Source organism: Saccopteryx leptura, chromosome 4 (assembly GCF_036850995.1).
Source record: "Saccopteryx leptura isolate mSacLep1 chromosome 4, mSacLep1_pri_phased_curated, whole genome shotgun sequence".
NCBI classification, from domain to species: Eukaryota; Metazoa; Chordata; class Mammalia; order Chiroptera; family Emballonuridae; genus Saccopteryx; species Saccopteryx leptura.
In genome coordinates, this window is record NC_089506.1 from 117,089,653 (window position 1) to 117,100,069 (window position 10,417).

General features: G+C 37.7%; 1 non-coding gene across 1 annotated transcript; it reads right to left on the reverse strand.

The window, feature by feature from the left end:
• Positions 1-9,853: 9,853 nt before the first annotated feature.
• On the reverse strand, positions 9,854-9,929 carry TRNAT-AGU (transfer RNA threonine (anticodon AGU)). Its single transcript has one exon. It is a non-coding gene; the product is annotated as a tRNA-Thr (tRNA).
• Between the last annotated feature and the right edge of the window lie 488 nt (positions 9,930-10,417).

Genomic DNA, 10,417 nt, shown 5'->3' on the forward strand with positions numbered 1-10,417 from the left:
AGAGTCATGACTGTCTTGGCCATTTGTCTCAGTGAATAGAGCTCAGCTAGGTGTATGGATGTCTCAAGTTCAATTCCCCAGTCAGGGCACACAAGAGAAGTGAACATATGCTCCTTATTCCCCCTTTCTCTCCCTCTTCTCCTCCCATAGCCAGTGGCTTGATTGGTTTAAGCATTGGTCCCAGCACTGAGGACGGCTCAGTTGGTCTAGTGCAGTGCCTCTCAAAGTGTGCACCATGGCGCACTGGTGCGCCCTAGAAGATTTCCAGGTGTGCCCTATGGTATTCCAGAGATATATGTGCCTGTTGGAGTTTAGAGTTTTAGGGGACAGAGGTATAGGGAATTGGCTGTAAGCTGACAATCTGCCCAACCCCCCACCTCACTTGCCTGATTAGGTTGCAAAAGGCTGTTAAGCTGTGGTGCTGGATTGTTTACTCTAACCCCCATGCTCCCCAGAAAGACTGGAGGCAAGTTTCTTCTATCCTTTTTCTGGTGTAAAGTTAAGATGATATGTATGGTGGGGGTTTTCTGCACTTAATACAATTAAGAGTAAAAAGAGAGGAATTCTTCAATGTATTGATGAGGAAATGAAAGTTTGCCTTTCAAATATATGCCCAAACATTGAAGAAATCGCTAGGACACATCAGGCTCATGTTTCTCATAAACACAAGAATGAAAAAAACAACACATTCACACCAGGAACTGCTGAATTTACTAAATCTTACTAAGAATGTATTTATATATTTAAAAAGATAACATTTTTGTCATTTTTTAATCCCTTTTTTATGAATTATAAAAAGCATAACAAAAAATGTAACATGAAAATGTTTTTTAATGTCAGAATAAATTTAATTTTGTCATATTTATTCCATTTAATTACCATAAAAGTATGCTTGGACTTTATATTTTATCTTTAATACTTGACTTAATTATTATAACATATTTCTCAGAAATTTGTATATAGTGTGCCTACAATAATTTGTAGGATTTTAAATGCACCCTGACTTCAAAATGTTTGAGAACCACTGGTCTCATGTGTCAACCTCAGATCCCAAAAATAGCTCAGTTGATTTGAGCATCAGCCCCAGATGAGGGTTGCCATGTCCTCTGATCGTAATGATATGATACTAGAACTCAATCACAAGAAAATAAACAAAAAGCATACAAAGGCTAAATAACATGTTACTAAATGGTTAATAGGTAAACAATGAGATTAAGGAAGAAATCAAAATATACCTTGAAATAAATAAAAATGAGAACACAACAACCCCAAATGTGTGGAATACAGAGAAAGCAGTCCTTAGGGGGAAACGTATAGCATTACAGCTCTACCTCAAGAAACAAACAAACAAATCTCAAATAAGCAATCTAACATTACACGTAAAGGAACTTAAAAAAGAGCAACAAATAAAGTCCAAAGTGAGTAGAAGGAAGGAAATAATAAAAAATAAGAATAGAAGCAAATAAAATAGAGAGTAAAAAAACAATACAAAGGATCAATGAAACCAAGAGCTGGTTCTTTGAAAAGATAAACAAAATAGACAAATCTTTAACCAGACTTATCAAGAAAAAAAGAGAGAGAAGATCCAAATAAATAAAATTAGAGATGAAATAGGAGAAGTAACAACAGACACCAAAGAAATACAAAATATTGTAAGAAAATACTATGAACAACTATATGCTAATAAATTGGTCAATCTGGATGAAATGGATAAATTTCTAGAAGTATAGAATCTTCCAAAACTAAATCAAGTAGAATCTGGGAATCTAAATAGATAGATTACAGCCAGTTAAAATGAAGAAATAATCAGAAGACTCCCAACAAACAAAAGTCCTGGACCAGATGCATTTTACCAAACATTCAAATGAGAAATAACATCTGTCATTCTCAAACTGTTCCAGAAAATTCAAGACGAGGGAAGACTTTCAAGCTCATATTATGAGGTCAGCATTATCTTAATTCCATAACCAGATAAAGATACTACAAAAAAACACTATAGCTTAATATTTCTGATATACATCGATGCTAACATTCTCAACAAAGTATTAGCAAACCAGATCCAGAAATACATTAAGAAGGTCATACACCATAATTAAATGGGATTTATTCCAGGATACGTGGTTGGTACATCTGCAAATCACTAAACATGATTCATCATATAAATCAAGTATAAAAATCACATAATGATATTAATAGATACAAAAACAGCATTTGATAAAATTCAGCACCCATTTATGTTAAAAAAAAAACACAGTGAAGTGGGAATGTAGGGAACATACCTCCTCAATGCAATAAAAGCCATTTATGACAAACCCACAGCCAACATTATACTCAATGGACAAAAACTATAAGTGTTTCTCTGAAGATCTGGAACATAACAGGGTTGTCTGCTATCACCCCTCTTAAACTTGTTTATTTATTTTAAAATATAAAAATACAAATACATTATTATATATTTTTAATTAAATCAAACATTGTGAGGTTTCTAGTTCACTTTCAGATTCTGGATCATTTTAAAATGGTCTCAAATCATGGATCTATTATAATTGCCTTTTATTTATAGCATTTATGTATTTACTGTTGAAAAGGGGAATCAATAACTGCTGATGTCATATTTAGAAGAAAATTGAAAGTTTTTCTGAAACTATGACTTTAAAATCTTTATGCATTTAACACCAAAAATAATTCAGTAAGTCTTTCAGTGTGACTTATTTGGGATCAGAAATAAATGAAAATCCAATAATGCAGTGATTACATAAACCAAAAGCACAAAAACAAAAATGGCAAAAGCTTTATGTAATTGTTTGTCCTTAATTTTATTTCCTCTTTCTCTAAGAGTTTTATGGTCCTTCCTCATCTGAAATAATTTTTCCTGAGACCCTTGAATGTAATGATGTTGAATTTAGTAACTCATAATTAGAAACTACTCAGACTTACATTTGATCTTTTTATTGAATTATTTTTGCTTTCAGGCCATTTTATATATTTTCATTCTTATCCAAAGTTGTTTTATTTTTACTAAAAAGAATAAAAGGCTTTTGACCTTAAAACTTTTTGCCACCTATTAATTGAATCTTTCCACATTATGGAAAGTGGATATATGTATTTCTGTACGATTACATGGGATGTCTCAGTTCTTTGTTACATATACTAACCAAGTTAATGATGATAGTCTTATTTTATTGAGGTCTTATCCCAGTTATATATGATTCTAAGCATCTTTTCTACATTGCTTTCGAACCTTACAAATGCAATGATGTTGTGCTCTTGTAATACCCGTTTTAAACATATGAGGCTCAGAATGGTTAAGCAATTTATTGAAGAACACATGCTAATGAATGATAGGATCTGGATTTGAGACAGGTGTACCTGATTCCAAAGTACTTGTATGGTATGCTGTCTTGCACACACCTACAACTACTTAGGTATATAGAAACAACAACTCAGTTGTATTCTCACTAAAAAGTTAACTCCACTTCAAAGTTGCTTCTGTTTTGCTGACCCATCCTTAACTAAAAGTAAACTTCCAACCAGCCTCTAGTATTATTAGGTTCATATAATAATTGTGAAGGTAATTTACCATGATAAGTAGCATATTTAATGGAAGTGATCTCTGTTCTGTATCCTAAAATCTGTCTTATATCTCCCACATTCTCATATATATTGTTTGGCTCTAACAATTATTAAATAAAACACACACCCCATACCTGCCGCGAACCAGCATGGCTCCTAATAATGGTGCAGAATTAAGAAAACAGATTTATTAAGAAAAAAGATGGGACCAGGAGGACTCTTCAAATGCCGATGGCAATATCTGAGTGCTCCATAGCCCAGTTTGCTTTATTATATAGCCATATGCAAATTAAGAAAGTCTTTGATACAAAGTTACACATCTAAGGCTAAAACAGGAACTCTCCCAAGGCATAAACAGGAATCCCCCTACTATGCGTAAGTGAAATCAACCAACATCTGAACAAACAAAGAGTAAGAGGAAGGGCATGTAAATTGCTTCCAGCAACTTAAGGAAGCAAGTGAGGTGGGTACAAATACTCAGCATCAGAGCCAACATAAAGAAGGAGGGGGGAGAACTTAGCCTTTTGCTAAGCCTCGAATCTACAAAGGCTTTTTGCCATTTATGGTCCACAACATATCACCCTTTTCCTTTTTTTTTTTAATTGGTGTGCTGAGATTTGCACTCATCTGATTTCCTAGTTTCCCAGATTCGAATTTGGAGGCAGACTAAAAAATACAGAACAAATACAAAATTAGTATAGCCAATGCTAACAGATACCCAAACAAACATTCTAATACATTACAGTGATTAAAGCTTTTAAGCAAATTCTTAGCCAATATAACAAGAATCTATAAAAGAGTAATGTCCTTAACATGTTCACCAAGTCCAAGTTGGCACCAACACCATTCCAAATCCCTGCAAATGAAACCCAACCCCTGTTCAGTCCATTAGGAGCTGTCACAAGGAGCAGGAGTCCAGGAAAAGTCCACATGGCACTGGAATTGTTATCACATTTCTATACTTTGCAGCTTGAGTCATAGTCCCAATGACTGCTGCTTCTAATGGTAATGATTCAGGTAGACTGGAAAAGCCATCTGTAGCATGTGTGGAGATGGAGCTTCTGTTCTCCTCTGCCTGGAGAGATGAAACCAGGGTGCTTTTCCCTGGAGCTCTGCAACTGTGGCATGGTGAAGAGAACCTTGGGAACACTAAGCTGGGTGGCAAAGGTAATTTGTAATAGAAGTTGGTAAAAAGGAGAAAGAGAGCTTTAAATTAGGAGTAGGTCCCAGCCTAAAATATGAATGGGGCATTGAGGCAGGAGGAATAAAGGAAACACTATATATTAAACAAAGCAGCAGAAAATAGGACTATCAACTCCCACAACAGAGATCTTTGAGTGATGAGTAAAAACCCAAATATTCACACAAGTGGCCCTTGTGTAAATGAGATCAGTTTACCTGCTACTTGGAAGAAATACCCTAGGCTCGTCCACAGTGATGTAAATGGGGCTGATGGCCCTGGGCATCTTTAGCCTTCAGTGGCAAATTCCAGCAGGCTGGGCAAGGTTAGGTTACAGGTGGCTAGAGCAGGACTGGAAGAGACTGAACCCTCCTTTTAGAGGAGAGAGGGGGCAGCTTACCTTCCAGTGTTCCTTTTTCCTTGGCTGAGAAGCCTGACAGGCTTTAGCTCAATGACCTTCCTTTCCACTATTGAAGCAGGACCCAGATGGAGTCCTATGAGGCCCCTTTGAGGTGTGGGAGCCTTTAAGGGTATACGCCAAGAGCTGGTATTTCACCTGATCTCTTTTGGGCTTTTTCTGCTTCTTGGTCATTATGGACCTTAAAAGCCATGGTCAGAAGATCTCGCTGAGGGATTTGAGGATCCCCATCCGCCTATATAAACCTTTTCCATATATCTGGAGCTATTTGGAAAAAGACAAAACAATGTTATTAGCTGGATCAAATGAAAGAGGGTAGAAGTTTGCAGGAGAAAAAGATTTGGCATCTCTTGTTCATCAGCATTCAAAAGAAATTTTTAAAAGATAAGGTAGATTTGCAGGAGTTCCAGGATATGACTCCCTCTTTTATATTTTTTTAAAATTGACCTTAAATATTTGCTGGGTACACTTTAATAATACCTTGACTTTAAAGATTGTAAGAAATACCCATAATTTGAAAGATTTGACAAAATATAGTAAATGCTTTTGCTACATACGCAGGAGCATTGTCAGTTTTAATCACATCAGGAAGTCCAATAATAGAAAATGCATATGAACAATGAGTTATAACATGCTTAGCAGCCTCTCCTGTTCTGGCAGAAGCTACTTTAAATCCAGAATAAGTATCCACTGTAACGTGGACAAAGGACTGTTTGCCCAATCAAGGTATATGAGTAACATTCATTTGCCAAAGTTGTCCCGGTAGGAGTCCTCGAGGGTTGACTCCAAATGAAGGGACAGATTCTAGTATAAGACACCTTGGACAGGATTTAACAATCTGCCATGCTGCTTCCCGAAAAAGTTGAAACTGTTTACACAGGGCTGCAGCATTCTGGTGATGAATAGTATGAGACTGGATTGCTTGATCTGTCATGGTTGCTCCAATAATTTTCTTCTGGTTAATTTGATCAACAAGGGCATTCCCTTGTGCTAAAACTCCAGGGAGCACAGAGTGAGCTCAAATATGTCCTATAAAACATGAAGCTCTATGTTGACATATAAGTCTTTGAGGAAGGAGAAATTGCTGAAATAGTTCCTCATCAGGAGTTGTCCCTAAGACAGCAGTCTCTATAGTGGAAACAACCATAAGTAAATATTTGCTCTCTGTATATAGATTAAATGAGGAATATGGCAAATGCTGAAAATCCATGATAAAGGCATGTAATTCTACTCTTTGAGCTGATTTCAAAGAGACTGTTTCAGTATAAACTTGTCCATTGATTATTAAGCCTGCTGTTCCTGAGCTGGACCTATCAGTAAAGACTATAGGTGCTTCAGGAATGGGCTCATTAACAATTGTTTTAGGAAATACAAATGTAGTAATTAATGAAAATTGAACTATTTTATTAGCTGGGTAGAGAGAATCAATTTGGCCTGTAAAATCTGCAAAAGTGATTTGCCATTTTGTGGAAGTTTCCCAGAGCCATTGTTGATCCTTTGAAAAAAGAAACAACAATAATTTGAGGCTCAAAACCTATAAACTGTAAGAGTCACCTACGTCCCTTGATAATCAAGGAGGCGATAAGATCAAAATATGGAGATAAAACTTTCTTAGGAGTAACAGCTAAATGAATCCATTCAAAAGGACCTGAAGCTTGCCACAATAGTCCCATTGGAGTGTAACTCGAGGGACAAATTAGTAAGGCAATTGATTCTTCAGGATTTATGCATTTTAGTTGTGCTTGTTGCAAGGCTTTTTCTACAAGCTTTAAAGCTTGTTGTCCTGCAGCTGTAAGTAGCCGAGGAGAAGCTGGTTCAGCCGAGCCTCTTAAGACTATCAAAAAGTGGTTTCAGTTCCCTGGTAGTTAATTTCAAGGAATGTCTAAGCCAGTTAATGTCTCCTAATAATTTCTGAAAATCATTTAAAGTTTGCAAATGATCTGTCCTGATTTCTAATTTTTGTGGCCAAATTTGTTTTCCCTCAATAATTTGTCATAAATAAGAAAAAAGTAAAGATTGCTGTACCTTTTCAAGAGCTATATAAAGTCCTGATTCTTTCAAAGAATATTCTAGTTGTTGCAAAGTGGTCAACACAATGTCCTTATGTGGATGAGCAATAAGAATATCATTCATATAATGAATTATGTACACCTTAGGGATCTGCATTTGTATTGGAGAAATAGCTTGAGCAACATATTTTTGGCACAAAGTAGGACTGTTAGCCATACCTTGAGGCAAAACTCTCCACTGGTATTGCTCCACTGGAGCCTGAAAATTAAGTGAAGGAACACTGAATGCAAAATGCTTGCAAGCATGTGGACTTAAAGAAATAGTAAAAAAGCAATCCTTCAAGTCTATAATTATAAGGTGAAAATTCCATGGAATGGCAGTAGGGGAACGGAGTCCCAGTTGGAGAGTACCTATAATTTCCATAGTCTTATTTACTGCTCTCAAATCTTGTAATAGTTTCCAGTTTCCTGGTTTCTTTTTAATGACAAATATAGGCGTATTCCATGGACTATTAGATGGTTCAGTGTGCCCAAGCTGTAACTGCTCTTGTACCAATTGAGCAGCTGCCTTAAGTTTCTCCTGAGAAAGAGGCTATTGGTCTACCCATACAGGATTTTCTGATTTCCAAGTAATTGGGTTTGCATATGCATTATTAGGGTAGCAGAATGGTAGCAAGGCCCTTATGCTAAATTTTGATATCCTAATCCACACCTTCTGGTATTGGGTTCCACTTCTATGGGAGTGAGAATTCTCCACTGTTCTTTCCCTAGTCCCTTAGTGGGCAAAAATTCCTGATTAAGCAATTGAGTATTGACTAAATTATTAGGACTGACAAGCAACATTCCCATATTTTCCAAAACATCTGTACCCAACAAATTAACTGGCAATCCAGGGAGCATATAAGGCTGAAAAAATCCATAATGACCTTCTTTATCTTCCCATTGTAGAAAACTAGAACTTTGTTGAGGGGATTTTCTCTGCCCTACACCTTGTAATTCTGTGGCTGCTGCATGAGTGGGCCAGGAAGGAGGCCAATGTAGCTTAGCAATAACAGATACATCAGCTCTAGTATCTAAAAGCCCTTTAAATTTTTGCCCTTGTATTGTTAGTTCCATTTCAGGGCATTTCTGACCTATTTTTTGAATCCAATTGACAAAATCAGTGGAGCCAAATCCTTGATTCTCTCAGGGTCCCTTTTGCAGGGCTTGGCCTTGTCTTAAAAGAGGTAAAAGGATTAACTGAGCAATTTTCATGTCAGGGGAGATAGTGACTATATTCCTCAGAGTGTGAGCCATTACTTTAATTTCCCCTGTATAATCCAAGTCTATTACTCCAGGAAGAACAAAAAATTCTCTCATAGTTAAACTACTTCTGCCTAACAAGAGTCCTACTGTGTTACTGGGAAGTGGCCCCAAAATTACAGTGAGTATGGCTTGAGGTCCATCTCTGGAGTTAATATGAATTGGGAGGTGGGACTGAGGTCCAGTCCTGTACTGCCTGTTGTTGCCTGGGATAGACGGGCAATGTTTGGCCTGCTGGAATCAGAATTTGCTGAGGAAACACCGACATCACCCCTATTGTTTAATGGGGCTGGGGAGGGCCCCATTTTCCATTTTCCTGCCCTCTGGTAGTATATTTAGTCCTACACTTATTCGCCCAATGTTTCCCTTTTCTACAAAATGGGCAGAGGTCTGGGCTCTAGGGCTGGCTGTCCTTGAGGGAGAGGCTGAGACCAATATCTAGGAGGAGCAGGGCAGTTTCTAGCAAAATGCCCCGAACCCTCGTATTGAAAACAATTTCCATGGGCAGAAGTACTTCCCTGACCTCCTTCTTTTGCTTGTTCTGCCCTTTATCAAAGTATCGTCCTGGAAATCCTGCCTTAATGTCTGTGAAAAAAGCAAGACCTTACATGTATGAAGGCCCAACATTGGTGTATATTCTGATATAGTCCTCTATATCTCCCTTCTTGTGGTGAGGCCGAAGTGCAGCCTGACAAGCAGAATTAGCATTTTCATAGGCTAATTGTTTTATTAAAATCTTTCTTACATTTTTATCCTCTACTATTCTTTCAACTGCTTGATTTAGCCGTGAGACAAATTCTTGAAATGGCTTATTAGGGCCTTGCTTAATTTTGCTCAATTCCTTTGTTTTGCCTAACTGAGTATAACCTTACACATAAAGAAGACAATTTATGCACAAAAAACACAAGTATAACATATAACTTTGATCAATCCTAATACTTAAATTGCTATATGGCTCCTAACTCTGAACACACCTCACAATGCACTAACCAAATTAGTAAGTCTTAAGGATCTACATTTTATTCTTTTTAAATTTATTATTATTTTTTATTTTTATTTTTTTTCATTTTTCTGAAGCTGGAAACAGGGAGAGACAGTCAGACAGACTCCCGCATGCGCCCGACCAGGATCCACCCGGCACGCCCACCATGGGGCAACGCTCCGCCCACCAGGGGGCGACGCTCTGCCCATCCTGGGGGTCGCCATGTTGCGACCAGAGCCACTCTAGCACCTGAGGCAGAGGCCACAGAGCCATCCCCAGCGCCCGGGCCATCTTTGCTCCAATGGAGCCTCGGCTGCGGGAGGGGAAGAGAAAGACAGAGAGGAAAGCGCAGCGGAGGGGTGGAGAAGCAAATGGGCGCCTCTCCTGTGTGCCCTGGCCGGGAATCGAACCCGGGTCCTCCGCACACTAGGCCGACGCTCTACCGCTGAGCCAACCGGCCAGGGCCTATTCTTTTTAAATTTAAATGAGAGCTCCTTACAAGTTCTAAAATCATTTTATTTTTTCTATATATTAGAGCCAGCATTTCCAATATTTGCATGCAAAAAAAAATTAATTCAAGCCTTAAAAACAGACACATTTTAGACAACTTTAAACAAAGAATAAACAGAAACAAAAATTAGATGAACCAGACAAACCAGAGAGAAACCCAGGATTTCAGAGCACAACCAGATTAGAAAAATGCCTGCCTGATTTTAGTTAGGGCATTTTCTGACAGAGGGACTGAAGGATGGGACTAAACAAAATCTCCCCGAGAACATTTGCTCTCTGCAGCTGCTGGGATATTTTCTATAGTCATATCCAACACAGGTCTCCCGCCTCAATTTCCAGGCAAAGAATAAGAAAGAAACAAAATGATAGTTCAGAAGATTGTAGTTAAAACATTAAAGAAAATCAGACCATAACAGGAAAAGCTGTAACTTTCCTAATCCATT